We start from the raw sequence: 22,924 nt of genomic DNA on the forward strand, positions 1-22,924 counted from the left end.
AAGTTCGATATTGGCCTATAATTGTTTAATATGTCGGGATCTAGATTAGATTTTTTTAGAGGAGGCTTAATTTCCGCAATTTTTAGTGAGTTTGGTACGCATCCGGAGGAAAGGGAGCAATTTATTATGTTCAGCATTGGCTGACCTAGCACAGGAAATAACTCCCTAAGTAATTTTGTAGGAATCGGGTCTAGCTGAGAGTTTGTGGGTTTAGAACTCATTACAAATTTTGTAAATGTGTCGAGCGATACGGTATCAAAAAACTCAAGTGTCCCCATTGACACCTGATCAGGGAGGCTCCGGAAATTTTCCGGACAACCGAGATTTTTAGGACCATAACTATTTAGGGATTCAGTTATTTGTTTTCTAATGGTGACGATCATTTCATCAAAGTAGTTCATGTATTCATTACAACTAAAGTGAAGACCCACTTCACATGCTAAGCTTTGCTTTTTTGTTAACTTTGCAACTGTATCAAAGAGAAATTTTGGATTGTTTTTGTTCGCCTCAATCAGGTTGGAGAAATAAGCTGATCGAGCAGGCGTGAGTGATTTTCGGTATTGTACTGTACTGTCTATTCAGGCTAGTCTAAATACTTCCAAATTGGTGGAGCGCCACTTTCGCTCCAATTTTCTGGAGGCTTGCTTAAGTGCTCTAGTATTGTCGGTGTACCAAGGAGCAAGTTTCTTGTTGCGTATTTCTTTAGTTTTTAGTGGTGCAACTATGTCTAATGTATTTCGCAGTATTGAGTTTAGATCCTCGATTTGATCGTTTACAGATTTATTTACTCTGTCATTTAAGAGCGAACTAGTAAGAATATCAAGGAATTTATTTGTAATCCGAGAATTTATAGTACGGCTTTTGAAACTCGTTGTTTGGGGGGCAAGTGAATTTCTTGTTTTAACGGTAAATGTAATAAGACAGTGATCCGATAATCCAGGATTTTGGGGGTAAATTATTAGATCTACAATATCTATTTCTCGTGACAGGACTAAATCTAAGGTATGATTGTGGCAATGTGTTGGACCTGAGACATGTTGGATGAAACCCATTGAGTCGATTATGGCTTGAAAGGCTTTTTGAAGAGGATCATGGGGGTTTTCCATATGGATATTGAAATCGCCAAAAATTTGAATACTATCTGCCATGACTACAAGGTTAGACAAGAATTCTGGAAACTCATTGAGGAACAATGTGTATGGCCCGGGGGGCCTATAAATAGTAGCTATGTAAAATGATTTATCGGCCTGGTTAACTTTCATGAGTAAAACTTCGAAAGAATGAAACTCTGTGATATGTTTGAGAGTAAGTTTATATTTACTGTCATAAATATTAGCGACACCCCCTCCTTTTCGGGATGCACGAGGGATATGATCACTAGTATAGCCAGGAGGAGAGGCCTCATTTAAGGCAGTGAATTCTTTAGGCTTTAGCCACGTTTCACATAAACCAATAGCATCTAGTTTATGATCAGAGATTAATTCATTTACCGCAACTGCCTTTGGAGCAAGAGATCTAATATTTAGGAGTCCCATTTTGAGATGCGAAGTGATACAATTATTTTTATTTTTGACCGAGGTGGAGGAAGGCTTTATCTTAATAAGGTTGTTTTTGTTAGCACTACCTTGTTTAACTTTTCTCAGCCTGGAACGAGTCACAGTGGCAATAGGTAAAGCTGTACTAACTACTCTGGCTATGCTATTGACAGACTCCACTATGCTAGCAGGCTGGCTAACAGCCTGCAGCCTGACCTGCACCCTATCTCATGTTAAAGCTATAGGAGTGAGACTCCTGTCAATGTTCCTAGACAAAAGAAGAGCACCACTCCAGCTAGGATGGAGTCCGTCGCTCCTCAGCAGATCAGGCCTGGCCCTATTTCTGGGAGAGTCCCAAAAAGAAGGCCAGTTATCTACAAACTCTACCTCCTGCGACGGGCAGAACTCCGTTTTCAGCCAGCGATTGAGTTGCGCAAGTCTGCTGTAGAGCTCGTCACCACCCCTAGCTGGGAGGGGGCCAGAGACAATTACTCGATGCCGACACATCTTTCTAGCTAGTTTACACGCTGATGCTATGTTCTGCTTCGTAACCTCTGACTGTTTCATCCTAACATCGTTGGTGCCAACGTGGATAACAATATCTCTGTACTCTCTATACTTGCCAGTTTTAGACTTCGCTAGCACCAACCCCAGATTTGCGGCTACGTCGGTGGCTCTGCCCCCCGGTAAACAATGTACGATCGCCGGCTGATTCTTTAGTCTAATACTGCGTGTGATGGAATCGCCAATGACTAAAGTTTTCAGTTTTTCAAGGCCACCGGTAGAACATGCCTGCCGATCATTCCCCTCCGAAGACAGCTCGGGCCTTGACTCCGACTCCAGTGGGGAAAACCTGTTCAAAGTCTCAGTTGGTTTTAGCAACGATTCAGGTTTAACTGGTCGACGGCATTTCTTCCCAGTGACCAAGAGAAAGTTACTGCCCGGCTGCAGGAGCTGTGCCGGGGGACTAACAAAACTATCGTTTCTACGTGGTGGCACTGACGCAGATTTTTCTATTTCTACACTAGCATAATCCTTGCCTGGCATTTGCGTCAGAAGCCGGGCCTCTAACTCTGCTATCTTTAACTTAAGACGAACATTCTCCTCCGTGTTGTAGCTACAACAGTTACAGTGATAAGGCATTGTAATGATACTTAGCCTCAGGTGTTCAGGGGTGAGTAGTTCTGTTAATTATGTCCAAAAAGAGTCCCGGTGTAGAAAAGTTGGGTAAGAGGTCAACAGATAAATATTGCGTTGGTAAAACTCTAAAATAGAATTTTGACCAATTAGTTTATATCGAGTAAATTCGAGTTTGGCAGGTAGCCAGGTAGGTAACAGCAAGCAGAGTACAGCACGTCAACAATCCCACAAATAAGACACAGCTGTGTATTATTGTGCACAATGCTCACAGTGATACAAAGCAGCACAAAGATGTACAAATAAATTCTGCTCCCATATTCAGTTCATATTTTATGTTTCTACCAGGAGGTGGCAATGTGAGTCTACTGTCATCAAAATCCCAAAGCTCCAGTAAGTTTTATAGTTATAGGAGACATCAGAAACATTCCGTATTATATATATTTATGGAATATACCTGTATGTCTGACAGATTTTGATAACTGAATAGATCATTTTGCATGTGATGTCTCAAACAATGTTGTGAAAAGTTTGACAGTTTCACTAAGAATCAACTTATCAGTTTTGATCAGCAAGCCATGTGCATGCAGGCAATGTGCCAACTGTAGACAATTGTACTTACTCTTATGCATGTGCCAAAACACATGCAATTTGCTTAAATGAATTGTGAATTGTGAATTGTCTGTTTACAGGTAACACATTGCTAAATTGACTGTATACATACATATGTGAATATCTTTTTTTCATGTACTACAGAATTGTACAGTATTCACTTTTCCCAGTAAACTTTTATCAATTTTGGAACTGGTCTCTGAAAAGCTCATTATGATACTCACCAACATTCAGCTGGACAGAAAAGTATAACAAAATAGAAATGTATATATAACAAACATTTCCAGGGTTGACTGCCATGGTAAATAAAACATCTAAATAGACCAGTACGGCTCACACAATGAGAAAAAAATCTTTCCATTTTGGTGGCACCGGCCAGTTGACTGTCTAAATAAATAAAGCAAAATGATTGACAAAAACTCATATTAAAACACATGAAAAACAGGCAATATAAAACAACACAATGTAAACCGCCTTATTATCATCCCTTAAACTGTCACACAGACAGCAGACAACATTTAATAAAAGGGAATCTTCAGTTTATAAGTAAAAACTTGTCATCACGGAAAGGAGATAAAGTTGTTGCTTTATCTGTTCTCATGGCACATCACTCTTACTAAGCTACAACATTACACACTATTTATGTAATTATCTATCAGCTCTTTGATTATTTTGGCTCCTTCTGCAGTTTGGACACCTGCTAATGGTGGAGCTGCTTGTTAAAGCACAAATGAAGGGTCGAGTAGAGGAAGGAGGAGTTTATTTGGGCTGGAGGATTTCATTTGTTCTAGATTACTCCCCCAGACACCTCTTCATGCTGTAGTCTTCTTCCGGAAAACACCTCATTCACTCCAATACAGAACACTCTCCCCACCTTCTTTATTCAAATCAAAGATTGCCACGTCTCTTCTTAAACAGTCGGACTGTCCTTAGAGTACTTCTGTGTCCTGGAGAGTGGAGAAGAGCAGCTCCCACCAGCTTCAACATAAACCATGTTTTCTGTAGCTCTCTTGCTGCTGGTGGCAGCTACTACCTGTGAGTGGCCTTGGATGGGGCGGGGGGACGACCAAGTAATATTAGTGATGTATTTTTAGTTTGGTTAAAATGCTGCGTGAGTAATATTATACATGCTTTGTCCACAGGTGTTCACTGTGAAGAACTCACTCAGCCACCCTCTATGACTGTCCAGCCAGGTCAACCACTGACCATTTCCTGTAAGGTCTCGTACTCTGTAACTGGCTATTACACAGCTTGGAATCGACAACCTGCAGGGGAAACACTGGAGTGGATTGGATATATTAGGACTGATGGCTCCATTGTTTATAAAGATTCCCTGAAAAACAAGTTCAGCATCACAAGAGACACTTCAAGGAACACATTGTTTTTAAAAGGACAGAGTCTGCAGACTGAAGACACAGCTGTGTATTATTGTGCCCGAGAAGGCACAGTGATTCAAACCAGCCCCAGACTTGTACAAAAATAGATTTCATCCTTAAACTGTTGGAGTAATCTATCAGGAGGTGACAAAATCATTTGTTTTAATGGTTTGGCGTGAAAGCTTTGAGAAATTGAGAGGTGAGGAACCTGTTGGTAGTTTCAAATAAAATTATTTCCACAAAAAAATATCGGAGGTATATCGGGTGTAACCTGGATTTGAATAAATAAAAGGTGTGCAGGCAGGTGGAAACAGGGAATGAAGGAGGAATCATGCCCACAGTTCATAGCGTTGTGATGTAAAACACGGGTTACCAGGGGAAACCGGGTGGGAGAGAATCCCGGCAAACCCACCTTAAGAAAAGAAGAGTAAACTGCACTACATTAACAAGGATTGGAGATGGCACATAGAACACATGAAATTCAAAGAATGTAATCACCTTATTACACAGCCAGTTTATTCAACTATTTATTTTTGTTTTTGCTTAACAATGACAAAATACATTACACTCATTATTGTTATTGACAATTACCTCTACTGTGGGTATGGTGTCCTTTGGTTAATGTTCCGGGGTTTTCATTGCGCCAAACATACCTTTTGGAATTATGGCCAAAAAGTTCAACCTTGGTTTCATCAGAACATAACACATTTTCACAAGTTTGCAAATGTTTGTTTTTGCAAAATTCAGCCAGGCTTGGATGTTTTTCTTTGTAAGAAAAGGCTTCAGTCTTGCCACCCTAGCCCATAGCCCATGCATACACTGCACATCACACAAAGAACACCATACCCACAGTGAAGCATGGTGGTGGCAGCATCATGCTTTGGTGCTGTTTTTCCTTCAGCTGGAACTGGGGCCTTAGTCAGTGTGGAGGGAATTAGGAACAGTTTCAAATACCAGGCAATTTTAACACAAAACCTTCAGGCGTCCGTTAGAAAGCTGAAGAGGAAGTTTACGTTTCAGCTTGACAACGACCCAAAGCACACATCCAAATCCACAAAAGCATGGCTTCACCAGAACAAGATTAACATTTTGGAATGGCCCAGCCAGAGGCCAGACCTGAATCCAATTGAACATCTGTGGGGTGATCTAAGGAGGGCTGGGCACAGATGTCATCCTCGCAATCTGGCAACTCAACCATGCAGCTCATTTGGCTCACTGTGCTCCTTGAATCAACCAAAGTGTCTTTTTCCAGAGCAGCCTGTTACCTGTGGGTTTTTATTTTTTTATCCCGAACAAATATCCCCCGAATGTTCCACTTCTTAATAAGGAACTGAACAGTACTGACAGGCATTGGATATCTTTTTCCATCTTTATAGTTCCATTACCTTGTTATGCAGGTCTTTTGACAGTTTTTCTTTCTGCTCCTTATAGCTCAGTATCTAGCCTGCCCAGTGCATCCAGCTGAGAACTAACAAACTCCTTGACTATTTATACACAGCCACTAATTGCAATTTAAAAAGCCACAGGTGTGGGAAATCTACCTTTAATTGACATTTTCACCTGTGTGTTGTGTGTCTGTAACAAGGCCAAACATTCAAGGGTATTGTTAGCTTCTGCCCACTTTAGATCTGTAACATGGTGGTGGAGAGGAGGAATCAGGCACAGGCATAATTGCATTTGAATGTTGAATTTAATGTAAACAAACACTGAATACAAAAAAAAAAGTAAAGTGCTGACTTAGCAGCCAGAACGAAACACTCACCAGCTATGTGTACCATACAAGCAACAATAACTGACAAGTGAGAGAAGCAGAGGAGAAACATTTTTCAATACTTAGTGTTGAGATGATTGGGACCTGGTGTCCATGGTTCTGGCAGACAAGACAATGGATGAGTCCAGGGTGAGTTCATGGAGTGACGGGAACCGGGAGTGCACGGTACAACGGCGCTGGTCATCATTGTACCGTGACAGAACCCCCGCCCTCCCCACAGTCATTATGTAGTTTATCCATTCAGATGTATGTCCTATGTATCATATATCCTATGACATGTACTGTATGTGCCTTATATGATGTCATTTGAATAATATTTGTTGCTGTTGTTCTATTTACTTACATGTCTGTTTATGTGTCCTAGTCCAAATGTTATGCATTAATTGTTTAGGTTTGGCAAATGCTATAAACACACACTATACAGGAGGACATAGTTTGGAATGTGTCCACTGAGAACAAGATTTTATTTTCTATTGTTAAAATACCTATTACATTCACTATGCTTGTTGTTCCTAATCACTCAACCATTTGATGGTTATACAGTGTATTTTACATTGTTTTGCCTACTATGTTCAGATTGAAAAGTACAGATTCACCACCCTAAGGCCCTGGATTTGTATGTAACCACTGTGGGATTCAAACCCACAACTTTGGTGTTGGTAGTGTGAGCCACAAAAGACCACTGGATTGCCTACATTCAATACAATACTGTCATAAAAGGCAATGATTGCCATCCATATAAGTAACCACAAATGGTAACTTTTAATAACCAAATAAATCATGTGAGCACTGGCAATGTCTTTCAACATGGAGCAGGATAGACTACAAGGCAGAAGAGTAATTCAGATAGCCCCTGGACAGGATCAAAAACATAACTGCTTGGAACCATCACAATTAGATCTTGGTTGAAAAAGCAGCCTTCTACCGGGCCATAACTTAAAACAGCAGAGCTCATTACAGATCCCAGCCACCCATGCCATGGACTGTTTACCAAGCTGCCGTCAGGCAGAAGGTACAGGAATATTCCATTCAAAACAAACAGGCTACGGGACAGTTTCTTTCCTCAGGCTGTAAGGCTGCTCAATTCAGGAACCCCTCTTCCCTTCCATCCATAGTCCATGCCTGTCACTTCTACATTGCACTACGGTTGTATAATTATTGATGTGTGTTTTTGTGTTATTACTGATTGTGTTCTTATTTCTAAATTATAATTAGTTACTTTTTTACTTTTGACTGCACTGTCGGGAGTAGAAAACCTAAGCATTTCATTGCTGTAACTTGTTTTGAACTTGAAAAACTAAAAGCCGGCCTACCTAACTCCATGGAGATTGCAGGTATCTCCAGAAATAATCATACCGGAGACAGTGTTCGATAGTTTGTGCCTCTGTATGTAAGCAGAGACGTAATGTATGGTGATCGTTTTGCAGGAGAACTATAAAAACAAAGTGTGAAATGCATTAATCTACATGACTTGCCTGCCAACTTTCTGATATGGAGATTATTGACAGTGAGGTTAAGCATGTTGTTTAGTACATCTAATTCAAGCTATTGGACACTCAGCCGTACACACAGACACTTTAGAAAATGAGAAGGGGATTAATCAGGGAAAACATTAGTGTATGCTAGTGACGTTGTAAATACTATAATGAAATATGAATACACAAGTTTGATGCACAGTGGCAAGGAAAACGCCCTACTATAGTCAGAACTTAGAAAGAAAACATACTTTACATGTTCAGATGACCAGCAGGTTGATAAATGCAGGTGGGCTGTTTCCACAGTCTTCAGGCAGAATCACAATCAGCTGCACAACCAGGTGGACAAGGAGAGGGATGACCAGGTGGGCTGTACACAGTGACACCAGGAAATATCAGGCAGTAATTGGATCAGAAATAAAACCAAGAAGACTTTGGACAGGGACAACTAGACATGGTCCAAGGGCTCAGGTCCTCCTATGATTCAACAGGACAGAAACATTTAAGAGAGCATTCCTAGGATCCAAAAGGATACATCAGCATATAATTCAGACTGTCTGTAGTCCCTCATCACATAAACTAATGTAATAGAAACAATAGGGACTGAGGCAGAACAGACTGACTCTCGTCTACAAAACAATTGCAGTGTAGAACTAGGGACTGAGACAGGAGATCCAGAGACACTCTGGGCCACTGAATGGTGACTTGTGAGGAGGGGTGATGTTTGAGAAATGCAGGGTTGATACATGACCAAGAGAGGTTTGATAACTCAGGAGGAAGTGTGACAAGTTAATAATTCAATACATTCATTACATCAGCAGTTGTCCCAAAGTGCTTTACTAAACAAGTGACTAGGGCAAGTTTTAGACTTGACCAAGGGATATGTGAGAACCAGATACAAGGAGTGAAGCTGTTGTTATTATGTATTCTGTACACCAGGGAGTTTCAGGGGCCCAGTTTAGCATCTCAGATGAGTCAGACTGTTGAACAGTGATACTATTGTAGGTATACAGGACGCATGGAGCAGGGCGATCATCAAACAATATTATTTTTTCTATAACTCACTTTGGACAGCTCACAAGATAACGTGCAACACACTTGAACTAAAGCACATAACACAAACAATGACCGACAAACCAAAAGGCAAACCAGGATAACTTAAAAAATTCCAAATTAGAGGCAACGCAGGGCAGCTGCTTCCAATTGGGGACAATCCAAATGGCAGTGCAGAGATGCCTCGAGGCACCTCTACAGTGAGGCCCTGACAGTGACCCCAGGAGCATAGAGATGCCTCGAAGCATCCTCTACGGTGAGGCCCTGACGGTGACCCCAGGACCATAGAGATGCCTCGAGGTGCCCCAGCCATGGTCTGACAAACAGTTTAGTAGACCAGGGACCATACTCATACACATTCATTGTATAACAACCTGGTTTCAACAGAAAATGAACTGTTTTTGTATAAGCTGATAATCTTTTAATCAGGTCATTAGTATTTCATTAAATGTTTTGATGGATCAAAGAATAGGAAAATATAATCACTGATTAATATTTTTGAACTTTACATTTTGACTGACCATATTCATGTTTTGTATCAAAATAAATATAAACTGTTTCAAGAACTGCATTAACTGCCCTTTGTCAATAACTGATCTTCATACAATAATTGGTCGTTGTACAATTTCTCCTATCCGCCCAGGGTACCTCCCATATGAATCAGAATGTCTGGATCAAAATTCTTCATAACACATTTAATACTCATAAAATGTGGATAAATTGTGAATAGATATGGAGTAAACTAATTCAGTGAGGTTTAAACAACTGACCTGAAAGACAATAGCCAGAGTAGTCTTGTCAAAGTATAAGTCTCAGAGAAGGTGCTTTGTCTTTTTTTTTCACCTTACATTATTTTCCAGCTCGGTTTTATTTTTTATTGTATTATTGGATGACTTAAGAATGTCACCCACCCAAGTAATGGTTAGAAAACTGGTTTGAGTAAGAGAGATGAGTATGGTCAAGTCTGAGTTCAGCTGGGGATAACCATTACCATGACACTGACACAACTTTGTGTTAAGAAACAATCAATTTATATAATGCAACATGTGACTTTAGTTGGTCTATTGCCTTAAAACCCTTTCATAAGCATGTTTACATCCAACCATAATTGTCATGCAAAGTCTGTCTCTCTGGTTTGTGTACTTATATGACATTCCTCCCAGAAAGGAATCACTGGAGATACATACCATTTGTCATGATCAATCAATCAATCAAATGTATTTATAAAGCCCTTTTTACAACAGCAGTTGTCACAAAGTGCTTTACAGAGACATCCGGCCTTAAACCCCAAGGAGCAAACAACAGTAGTGTTGAATTTCAGTGGCTAGGAAAAACTCCCTAAGAAGGCCGAATTTTAGGAAGAAATCTAGAGAGGACCCAGGCTCAGAGGGGTGACCAGTCCTCTTCTGGCTGTGCCGGGTGAGATATTAAGAGTCCAATTGGAATAATTAATAAATGTATCTGGGCTAAATCCAGAGTTTATTTAAAATAAGACTAGGTCAGAAGTATGACCAGATGGACAAGGACAGCACGGGCCCCCCAAACCAGGTACTCCGCAGGTGTGGACCAGGACCTCATGTCCTCCTAAGGTTTAAAAAGGGAGAAGATTCAGAAAATGCATTCATCATATCAACAACGATTTATAGTGGAGAAGGAGATCTTTGTGGGGAAGGAGAACTGACCCAATCCCCCAGCACAATAATGTAGCAGCATAAGACCTAGGAACTGAGATGGGGGGGTCCGGCGACACTGTGGCCCTACCTGGGGGGGGGGGGGTCCGGCGACACTGTGGCCCTACCCGGGGGAGGCCCCGGACAGGGCCCAACAGGCAGGAAATCAATCCACCCACATTGCCAAGCATCGGGACTCCCACCAACCGCAACCAACCTGAATGAGGGCCGAGTATTGCCAGTAGAGTACAGCCCAATTGCACAAGTCCACAAAAGAGAGACAACAACAAGCCAGTGACTCATCCTCCGAAAGGCATTGGAGGGAGGGCATCCCAGTGGCGACGAGAGCCCACCTGGCAAGACAGCAAGGGTGGACAGTATCAAGCCTACTGGTCACCTTCACGCCCCCTGGCCAGGCTACACCTAATTATAAACCGTGCTATAGAGATTCGTTTTTAGTAGACACTTGAACATTTGCACTGAGTTTGCATTTCTAACCATAATTGGCAGATCATTCCACAGTAGTGGAGCTCTATGAGAAAAGGCTCTGCCTCCGGCTGTTTGTTTAGAAATTCTAGATACATTTAAAAGCCTGCATCTTGCGATCTAAGGTTACGTGTAGGTATGTATGGCTGGATCATTTCAGCCAGGTAAGTAGGAGCAAGTCCATGTGTTGATTTATAGATTAACAGTAAAACCTTAAAATCAGCCCTAACCCTAACAGGCAGCCAATGTAAGGATGCTAGGACAGGAGACATTATTGCAGTGGTGGAGAGGAACCAGGCGCAGGCAGAAATGTATTCAATGTAAAAATATAATTTAAACACCTAGTACAAACTGAACAAAAACAAAGGGGCTAAAGTTACACAGCGAAACAACCTCACCACTGATGTGCAACAAGTAGCAACAATAAGCAACATGTCAGGGGAGCAGAGGAAAAACATTTAAACACATACTGATTACATAATTGGGACCTGGTGTGCTTGATGATGGGAGACAAGACCATGAATGAGTCTGGGTTGAGTTCGTGGAGTGACGGGAACCGGGAGTGTAACGCACGATGGTGCTGGACATCACCGCACCATACCGTATGGTGACACCATTTTAGAAACCTACCTTTTCGACATTTTTGGAAAGGAAAGAAAAAGGTGCTGTGGTCTCTTAATTTTTTCCAGAACTCCATATCAGAAGTCATAAGTCAAAAATGTTAAATATTTAGAGCGTTAAAAATATAATCTTTCTATATGATACAATATCTATCTTAACAGGTGTTCACTGTGGTCTGGAGCTGACCCAGCCAAACATACCATTAGATATTAAACCTGGAGAGTCTTTGGTCATTGTCTGTAAGCTATCTGGGTATTCTTTGACAGATGGCACCAACCTGTATGGAGTATCATGGATCCAGCAGTCTGAAGGCAGTATACCAGAATGAATTGCTAACATCTATTATGATGCAAGTACAGCTTACCAAGATTCACTGAAACCCAAGTTCAGCTTAACCAGAGACACTTCAAGGGGCAGAGTGACTTTAACAGGGCAGAACCTGGAGACTGAAGAGACATCTGTCTACTACTGTGCTTGTTACTACTGTGATACATCAAACCACAACCCTGTACAAAAACCCCAAAAGCCCATTAATTAAACGCTCAATCACATTTTATGAAACTCATGTGAACCAAGTCTACATGCTAAATTATGAAATGTAATGCTACAATAATCCTGATGTAGACAGTTGGGATATTGTTTTATCCTATTTGCTCTAAACATTTGTTTTTGTTCTGGTTAGATGCCAACTGCATTTCCATTGTACTGTACTTGTACTTGTTCAATGACAATAAAGTTGAATCTAATCTAATTGTTAGTGTAACTGAGAGCTCATAATCTATATTGAGGCATCATCCTTTCAATTAAAATATTACTGGACCGGTTAATAGAATAAAGACATTTGACGACAATTACATTCTGATAGTGATTCTCTGTATATTGTGTTACAATGATACAAGCTTTTTATTTGCCTATTTTAATACCACCTCTTCAGTTCTATGCAAAGCATCTTTCCTCTCTTGTATATAAAGAAGAATAACTATCACCCCATTTGCTGAAAACAGTTGTGTCAGTTGACCTTCAACAAACCATGTTCCCTGCATCTCTGCTGCTGCTGGCAGCTGTATCCTGTGAGTTTTGGAAAAATTATATATAAAGAAATACCATTGATGCAATAGAGAAAAACAGAGTATTGGAAATGTAATTGACTAAATGCTTTTTTTGTCTGTCTTGTTTCACAGGCGTGTTCTGCCAGATTGAACTCAAACAGCAAGACTCTATGACTGTAAAGCCTGGACATTCTCTGACCCTCTCCTGTAAAGTCTCTGGGTATTCTTTAACCGATACCAGCTACTGTACAAACTGGGTACGACAGCCTGCTGGAAAAGCTTTAGAGTGGATTGGAAGAATATGTGGCAATGGTAACACATATTATAGTGATAAGTTGAAGAACAAGTTCAGTTGCTCCAGAGACACTTCCAGCAGCACAGTAACTCTAACAGGACAGAGTCTGCAGACTGAAGATACAGCTGTGTATTATTGTGCTCGAGAGTCACAGTGATACAAACCAGCTACAGAACTGTACAAAAACTAAATAAGACACTCCAAAAAGAACACTTGCAGAACAATACAGGTGCTGGTCATGAAAATTGAATATCATCAAAAAGTTGATTTATTTCAGTAATTCTATTCAAGAATGGAAACTTGTATAATGTATACATTCATTCCACACAGACTGATATATTTCAAGGGTTTATTTCTTTTAATTTTGATGATTATAACTGACAACTAATGAAAATCCCAAATTCAGTATCTCAGAAAATTTGAATATTACTTAAGACCAATACAAAAAATGATTTTTAGAAATGTTGGCCAACTGAAAAGTATGAACATGAAAAGTATGAGCATGTACAGCACTCAATACTTATGCTCCTTTTGCCTGAATTACTGCAGCAATGCGGCGTGGCATGGAGTCGATCAGTCTGTGGCACTGCTCAGGTGTTATGAGAGCCCAGATTGCTCTGATAGTGGCCTTCAGCACTTCTGCATTGTTGGGTCTGGCGTTTCGCATCTTCCTCTTCATAATACCCCATAGATTTTCTATAGGGTTAATATCAGGCGAGTTTGCTGGCCAATTAAGAACAGGGATACCATTGTCCTTAAACCAGGTACTGGTAGCTTTGGCACTGTGTGCAGGTGCCAAGTCCTGTTGGAAAATGAAATCTGCATTTCCATACATTTGGTCAGCAGCAGGAAGCATGAAGTGCTCTAAAACTTCCTGGTAGACAGCTGCGTTGACCTTGGACCTCAGAAAACACAGTGGACCAACATCAGCAGATGACATGGCACCCCAAACCATCACTGACTGTGGAAACTTTACACTGGACTTCAAGCAATGTGGATTCTGTGCCTCTCCTCTCTTCCTCCAGACTCTGGGACCTTGATTTCCAAAGGAATGTACTTTCATCAGAGAACATAACTCAGCAGCAGTCCAGTCTTTTTTGTCTTTAGCCCAGATGAGACGCTTCTGACGCTGTATCTTGTTCAAGAGTGACTTGACACAAGGAATGCGACAGCTGAAACCCATGTCTTGCATACGTCTGTGCGTGATGGTTCTTGAAGCACTCCAGCTGCAGTCCACTCTTTGTGAACCTCCCCCACATTTTTGAATGGGTTTTGTTTCATAATCCTCTCCAGGGTGCGGTTATCCCTATTGCTTTTACAGTTTTTTTCTACCACATCTTTTCCTTCCCTTCGCCTCTCTATTAATGTGCTTGGACACAGAGCTCTGTGAACAGCCAGCCTCTTTAGCTATGACCTTTTGTGTCTTGCCCTCCTTGTGCAAGGTGTCAATGGGTGTCATTTGGACAGCTGTCAAGTCAGCAGTCTTCCCCATGATTGTGTAGCCTACAAAACTAGACTGAGAGACCATTTAAAGGCCTTTGCAGGTGTTTTGGGTTAATTAGCTGATTAGAGTGTGGCACCAGGTGTCTTCAATATTGAACCTTTTCACAATATTCAAATTTTCTGAAATACTGAATTTGGGGTTTTCATTAGTTGTCAGTTATAATCATCAAGAGTTAAAAAAATAAACATTTGAAATATATCAGTCTGTGTGGAATGAATGTATACGTTATACAAGTTTCAACATTCTGATGATATTCAAATTTTATGACCAGCACCTGTATATGAACATTTTTGAACTGTTTCTGGATTGTTGACTATGTCTCCTGCCAAGCCCTTACAGGAAACTGACTAACGTTTCTTACAAATTTTATCACCACCATAAGCGTTTATGAACTGTATGGCGTTTGCCACTGGCCGTTTTAACAGCTTAGTAGTCAGTAATGGGCTTTTCCAGTATCTACTAAGTTACTGGAATAGTCATAAGCATTGAGCAATTGCTAGCGAGACTGAACTTTACACTGCCAAAGCTCTTTCATTTCATGGCATAACAACGTTACTTTTTCTTTCATTTGTGAATTACATTGATAACATTTAATTAAATAACTATCAATAAAGGCGACAATGACTTTTTCATCAAGTGAAAAGACAAGAGAATCGTGGAATCTACCAGAAGTAGTCGCAATACTATATAACCATAAACAGTTTTAGTTGAGGTTTACCCTAAATGTTTCCAGGAAAGTTTCTGTCTATCCTGACCCAAAAAACATGCTTGGGTGCTTATTTAAACACTCAAAACTAATTATTTGAAGGTGACATTGGTTTTATGTTGGAAAATAATTGTATGAAAAAATGTAGATGTAATTATTTAGTAAATATGAAGTGTAAGGTATTCATGCCCTACAAATGTGGTTTACATATCTTTCTTTTCTCTATGTCCTTCCCACTCTTTGAGGAGGAGTCAATGCAAAACTGAACACTTCCATCACTACTTATCTGACTGCAGACGTAAGAAGACTGACTGACAAACGTTTGTTTACTCAGGTTAGACAGTGACCATAGTTAAACATGTTTAACAAAGGTGACATAATGCTGCTACTGATTATAGGATTGTCAGGTAAACACTTCAAGAATATTTTATTTAACCGATGGTTGTGTGTACTGAAAAGCTTGGATGTTTTTAAATCATCTTTCTATCAACAGGTGTTCAGAGTCAGACACTAACCCAGTCTGGACCAGTGGTTATTAAGCCTGGGGAATCACACAAACTGATCTGTACAGCCTCTGATTTAGATATAAATGGCTACTGGATGTCTTGGATCAGACAGGCTCCTGGGAAAGGTCTGGAGTGGATTGCAACTATTGAGAGCAGTGATGGTGGTAGCACTTACTACTCTCAGTCTGTTCAGGGTCGGTTCACCATCTCCAGAAAAAACAGCATCAAGCAGGTGTATCTCCAGATGAACAGTCTAAAGACAGAAGACTCTGCAGTTTATTATTGTGCCAGAGGCACAGTGACACAGGAAGCTGACATGCAATTCAAAAACTGATCGAGCACACCGCTCACTGGCAGAGTGGAATGTGATGCATCAAACAGAGTTCCTATACCATTAATGCCAAGTGTGTTTTTAAAGAATACAATTAATCACATAACTCTATCCAGCTTGATTTTCCTGCTCTGGCCAGGAGCTTTTAGTTAGTGAATATTAAATCATATGGCAGGTTATTTTCAGTACATCCTGAAAAGGTATGTCACAAGGCTGTCACAGGCATGTTTTTCTCAATAAAATACAATCAATAGGGAAAGATTAATGTCGTTGTCACGGAACGGTGAGCAGCAGCGCCACCATTCCGTGCACTCTCACTTCACATCACATCATGAACGCGTCTCGGACTTGGTTTGTCACATGTCTTTAATCATGTTTTGTTGGGTTTAGTAAATGCATACATTTTGTTTCTTTTGCTGCAGAAATTCAATACAGAAAATGAATGACCATCTTACAGTAGCTTTATAGAATGTACAGTTTATGAAAAAAAAAAACAGAGACAGAATTGCTGCAGTAAAGACTTTATTTGGGACATTGCTGCAAGATATACAAACAGAAAAAGCACTGGAATAATAATAACAAAAACAAAGTAATCTTCTAATCTGCCCGGTCTTCTGCATTTGGCCACATGTTCTCATCCTCTACCTTGCCCCACTCCTCTCCCTTGTCCTTGCCCCACTCCTCTCCCTTGACCTTGCCCCACTCCTCTCCCTTGACCTTGCCCCACTCCTCTCCCTTGTCCTTGCCCCACTCCTCTCCCTTGTCCTTGCCCCACTCCTCTCCCTTGTCCTTGCCCCACTCCTCTCCCTTGACCTTGCCCCACTCCTCTCCCTTGACCTTGCCCCACTCCTCTCCCTTGTCCTTGCCCCACTCCTCTCAAAGACAAGGTTGTCCTCTACAACTCTGGACTGAATGTCCTTCAGTTTTATTTCATTGTCAGCAATCACCATGTTGACAATAGCACGTTCCTGTTCTTCATTCAGGAGCTTTCCTCTGCCCCCTGAAGGAGGTAGACGTTGAATCCTTAGAGAGACAAAATACAGTTACATTTTAGAGACCGGAGGCATACAGTCACTCTAATACTGTAAATGGTAAAATTACTGTATTTACACTTTGCTGTAGGAAAAGCAATATCCTACCTGTTGGTTTCTCTGAAAATACGGACAATGGATGCCACTGTGTCCCGGCTGAGATTTGGCTGTACTCATTCACCAGCCTCTCTGTATGATAGCCCGTGGTTTATGACATGGTCAATGATAGTAGCTCTTATTTGATCAGTTACCCTAGCTCTGGTCCTTCTTTGAGCGCCACCACACATTCTAACTCCTCTCCCTCTACCTTGCCCCACTCCTCTCCCTTGTCCTTGCCCCACTCCTCTCCCTTGTCCTTGCCCCACTCATCTCCCTTGTCCTTGCCCCACTCCTCTCCCTTGTCCTTGCCCCACTCCTCTCCCTTGTCCTTGCCCCACTCCTCTCCCTTGTCCTTGCCCCACTCATCTCCCTTGTCCTTGTCCCACTCCTCTCCCTTGTCCTGGTACTCGTCTTCCTCTCCCTCTCCCATTTTTTTCTTTCTTTCTTTCTTTCTTTCTTTCTTTCTTTGTGTTGCTCCATATTGTTCCTTTTCCACACAATATCAGCCCAAAGAGTACTCTTTTAGAACATATGATCATGCGATTGAAAGAACCTCAACACCTGAGTGTGCTTCCTAGATGGGAATCAGCTGTGATTTATATATTTGCAGAACTTCAATAAGCTGTTTCTCATTAGCAATGGAATAAGATACAGGGAATATATTTGTGTTTCAATTCACAATATACACAGCTGTTTACCTTGACTTTAGCCTGTAAGAACATGGTGTTATCTGTTCTGACATACAGTGTGAAAGCATTTGTAAATTTGACTGTAAAATTACATTGTTTTGGTCTTGGTTGAGCTTGTGTGTAAAAGAAGTTCAAGCATTTTAAATTTGTGTTAACTGTATGCATTTTGTGTCAAAGCAACAAGAAATGTGTTAATTGTATAGCCTACAAAGATGGATGTTGTGCTAGCCGTGTTAAGAGTTTAGGAAACTTGTTAAATGTATTGAAAAAACTGTCATAGCGATTGTAAAAAACTGTAATTGAACTCTAGCTCAGGGTTTTAGGATAGAATGGTTAAGCTATAAGTGAATCTGTAGGTCTCTCACCATAACGAGAGTGGCATTGTCAGTTGGTCTAGTTAACCTAAGCTATTACTTATGAGGGTCCCATGTATCTTTCAGGATTCTGTTCTGTAATCGTTCTCATCAGAGTTATGGTTCAATGACAAATTCATCAATTACTTAATGCTGATCCATTAAAAAACTAAATTCTCTCCCAATTATAATTCCTCGTTCATGAACACGTTAAAACTGAAAACGCAGGTTAAACAATTTTCCTATCCAAAGTAGTTTGATAGTGTCGAAGTGCAATTTTGGGATAGCTTAAACATTTGGTTTGGTTTCTCTAGTTGGAGCAGTTCCAGGTATGGTTTTAGTGGGAATTAACACAAAGTATGCTCATTAGTATAGTTAAATTTTTAGGATTTTCGATTTGGTAAGCCCTGGTAAATGCTTATGAAAATGACATCATAGCTATCTTCCACTGACAGACATAAACTTCTAATTCATGTTTGGTAGACTGGAGTCTTAATTCCCAAAACTAAGGTCAGTAACAGAGACAGTCTCACTGTTAAAAACTCAGTCCACTCAGGCATTTTGTAATGGCTAAAATCTAACGTTTGATAATGAGGCTAATCGTCAGGTCCTGGCTATGAAGATGCCCCTAGTGATCTCTGAGCTGGTCAGGGGGTGATATACAGGACCTAGTAGAAATAGAGACCTCTAGCCATCTTTGTACTGCTGTTTTTGTTCTCCCCAATTAGATGCAGCTGCACAGCGTTGCCTCTTATTGGGGACCCTATGTAAGTTGCCTTTGTCCACACCATTGTGTGGATCACTGTTTCTTTCTTGTGTTTGGGTTGGTGCGGGTGCGATTCTACGTTGGCATTGAGCATGTACAAATACAGTACAACGAAATGCGGTTAGCATCTTACTGAAATTGTAAATATATGAGGGCAGACAAATTAGAAGTATTAAGTATATGAAGACTACAAGTGGACATACATTTTCTGCCCTCTTTTAATTTAGCTGCAGCAGTCCTTTGTTGTTCTTACTAGCCTAAATGGAATGTCTTTCTACAACTCTCCACCTGTGTCCTGCCTCCTCAACCGTGACAATTATATTAATTAGGCACAATGTTATTTTACAGTAGATAGATCTACAGATAAGACAAACTTGTTTGTACCTTTTTATATTTGTAAAAAAATAATAATGTTATACTTACCACCATATGTGTATCCCGCAGACAACGCTTATGCCGGAGGCTTGGGAATTAGAGTTTTCAGTGTCAGTCCAAACCCAACATTCCCTGACAACCCAACTTTTTTCTGGCTTGTGGACAAAGCATGTATTGGGTGTGTTATAGGGTATTCATTGTGAGTTTTATTTATTACTGTGGTTGTGTACAGTAACAGCTATATTGCCACTGGAATACATCTTATATAACCTCTGAAATCTCCCCCCATCTTTGTAGTCAACTTCAATGTAAATCCACCCTCTTCCACCATAACTACTTCTAACCGTGTCTGTATATCTGGTCCTGGAGAGTAGAGAAGAGCAGCTCCCATCAGATCAGCTTCAACATTAACCATGTTCTCTGTATCTCTGCTGGTGCTGCTGGCAGCTACTCTTTGTGAGGCTCTATGGATTTGGCTGGCAAAAAATGGTACAAATGGTACAGTATAACCCAAACTTTCAAATAAATGTAATGTGTGCATCATAGACACATGCAAACAAATAAAGGAGCAATCTAATAAAGACATGGACAGAGAGACCAAACCTAGAGTGTAAATATATGTACGATAACTGGATTATTCATTTGCGGGATCAATAACTAATGAAATCCACAGTAAAAGTGTCTGATCTTGTTACAACCTATAAATACTTGTGTATTTAAATATACTTGTGCTAACTTTAAAACTCCCATAATGTTACCTATTGTTATTTTTGTATGGTAGCATGTTTACTGCAGTCATGAAAAGTCAACATTCTATGGTGATTTTGATAAGGCTTTAATAGATTTCTCATCATATCTTGGGCTTGAAAAAACCTGACAAGCTACTTCAGCTTCTCCTGCAGGTTAAGCCCCCAGTTGACATATACAATGCAATCGTCTCAACTCCCTAGCTTTCATATTTTACACAGAGGTCATGGGTCATATATAAAACATTTATTGTATGCTTTGAAGGTTAACTTACAGGATCAATAACTAAAAAGGTCCTCAGTAAAATTGTCTGATCTGGTTGCAACCAATAGAAACAAGTGTGCAGTTGTCAATTTAAAAGTCTGAAAATGCTACCTATTGTTATTTTGGCATGGTTTCATTTTGTGTGCAGTCAATTTCGAATATAATTTCATAGATCTTAGGTTTGGAAAAAGGCACAGGTAAACTGCTTCTCCCGTTACTTCAGGTGTAGCCACCAGTTGACATATCCAAAGCACATGTTTCAACTTAGGGTTAAGAGAGTTATCTTAGAGGCCCTATTGGGATGTAAGGGCATGATTATCTAAAAACATTAAAATGATGTCGTTGACATTTACACTTAACTGTCACAACAAGTCCTAAATCATATAACAATATCCTGCGGGAATAACAGTTAAGATATAGTTTTAGTTAATTTTATGAACATTCAAATAGGCCTTATTGGGATGTAAATGGAAGACTGACTATAGATTGTGTCTATTCATTTCCTGCATTTTTGGTCCATCAGATAGGGCCTCTCTGCTACCTGCAACGTATTGTTTGAAATGATCATAACTCCCGAAATAAATTATAAAATGTTGTAAAGCTGCATGCAACTAACAGTATAATGTATTTTGTGTGATTTCTCACCTAGCCAATAAAAAAATAGCTAGCCAATGATCTAATAACTTAATACATTATGGGCAAAATTTTATTACGTTATTGTTTGGGGACCACACAATTTCGTCTCTGCTCTTTGCAGATGATGTTGTCGTGTTGGCCCCTTCTAACCAGGACCTTCAGCATGCACTGGGATGGTTTGCAGCCAAGTGTGAAGCGGTGGGGATGAAAATCAGTACCTCCAAATCCGAGGCCATGGTCCTCAGTCGAAAAAAAGGCTTGCCCACTTCAGGTTGGTGGAGAGTTCTGGCCTCAAGTGGAGGAGTTTAAGTATCTAGGGGTCTTGTTCACGAGTGAGGGAAGGATGGAACGGGAGATTGACAGACGGATCGGTGCAGCTTCTGCAGTAATGCTGTCGATGTATCGGTCTGTCGTGGTGAAGAAAGAGCTGAGCCGCTAGGCGAAGCTCTCGATTTACTGCTCAATATACGTTCCTACTCTAATGGTCATGAGATCCCGGATACAGAAATGAGCTTTCTCCGCAGGGTGGCTGGGCAATCCCTTAGAGATAGGGTGAGAAGCTCGGTCACCCGGGAGGAGCTCAGAGTAGAGCCGCTGCTCCTCCACATCGAGAGGGGTCAGCTGAGGTGGCTTGGGCATCTGTTCCGGATGCCTCCTGAACGCCTTCCCGGGAAGGTGTTCCGGTCCTGTCCCACCGGGAGGAGACCCCGGGGAAGACCTAGGACACACTGGAGGGACTATGTCTCCTGGCTGGCCTGGGAACACCTCGGTGTCCCCCCGGAAGAGCTGGAGGAAGTGTCTAGGGAGAGGGAAGTCTGGGCATCTCTGCTTAGACTGTTGCCCCTGCAACCCGGCCTCGCGGAAGAAGATAGATGGATGGATGGTTTCGAAATGTCACTACATTATTGGTAAGTTATTACATTATTCACTTTTATTACATTTAAGAATGGATAATTTATTACGTTATTGGCAGTTATTACATTAACGAAATTATTACATTATTGGCTGCTACAGATCCTCTGAATCCTGGAAGGTAGAGAAGAGCAGCTCCAACCTCCTTTTCTGACTACAGTAATGAAATTATGATCAAAGATTACGTTTTCAGTCTATTTAAATATGCTGATGGCTCCAATTGGCCTTCTGCATGAAGGGGGTATAATGAAAGCAAATGTGTATTTTATTAATTTCACAATTTTCCAGAGCGTGTGCATGGCCAGTACTCTTGAAAATAATCAATGATAGTAAAACACGTAACACATCCTATTTCTATAAAAGGACAATCTGTTTTAAAAACCGACAAATTAAAAGGTCAGTGCAGTGTTTGGATTTTCTTAGGAAATTGAAGAGTTTCGGTGTGAGCCACACTTAGAATATTGTACAGAAGCTTAATGGAAAGTGTATTTTGTTTTGACATGACCTGATGGTATGGCAACTTGAATGACATAAACAGAACCAGATTGTCCAATATTATAAATACAGACTGAAACGACTGTTACGATGAACTGTAAAGTATTCACAAAAATGAATTAGCACTTTCAGATTTTTATTCCGTCACCTTAATAAACATGTTTGAGATCTGTGTGTGGATATGTGATGACCCAGAGGGAGCTGCTCAGGATTGGATCAGAAATTGCAGATTTAAGACACAGCTGTGTATTATTGTGAAAAATGCTTACAAATAAATATATACAAATAAATACTACTCGCATATTCAGGACACCTTTTATGTATCTACCAGGAGGGGGCGGTATGAGTCTACTGCAATCAAAATCCCAAACCTCCAATAAAATGTGATGTTGACATTTACCATATGAAGTTTTCTCAATTCAAGAGATAT

The 22,924-nt window shown here is 40.6% G+C and overlaps 1 protein-coding gene and 1 long non-coding RNA gene across 7 annotated transcripts in view; one reads left to right on the top strand and one right to left on the bottom strand.

The window, feature by feature from the left end:
• Positions 1 to 22,924, top strand: part of LOC105008122 — a 493,667-nt gene that overhangs the window by 218,696 nt on the left and 252,047 nt on the right. The gene's annotated exons all lie outside the window — the stretch shown is intronic.
• LOC114840416 overlaps positions 1 to 22,924 on the bottom strand; it is a 415,324-nt gene that overhangs the window by 159,080 nt on the left and 233,320 nt on the right. The gene's annotated exons all lie outside the window — the stretch shown is intronic.

The sequence above is a fragment of the Esox lucius genome, chromosome 11 (genome assembly GCF_011004845.1).
Source record: "Esox lucius isolate fEsoLuc1 chromosome 11, fEsoLuc1.pri, whole genome shotgun sequence".
NCBI classification, from domain to species: Eukaryota; Metazoa; Chordata; class Actinopteri; order Esociformes; family Esocidae; genus Esox; species Esox lucius.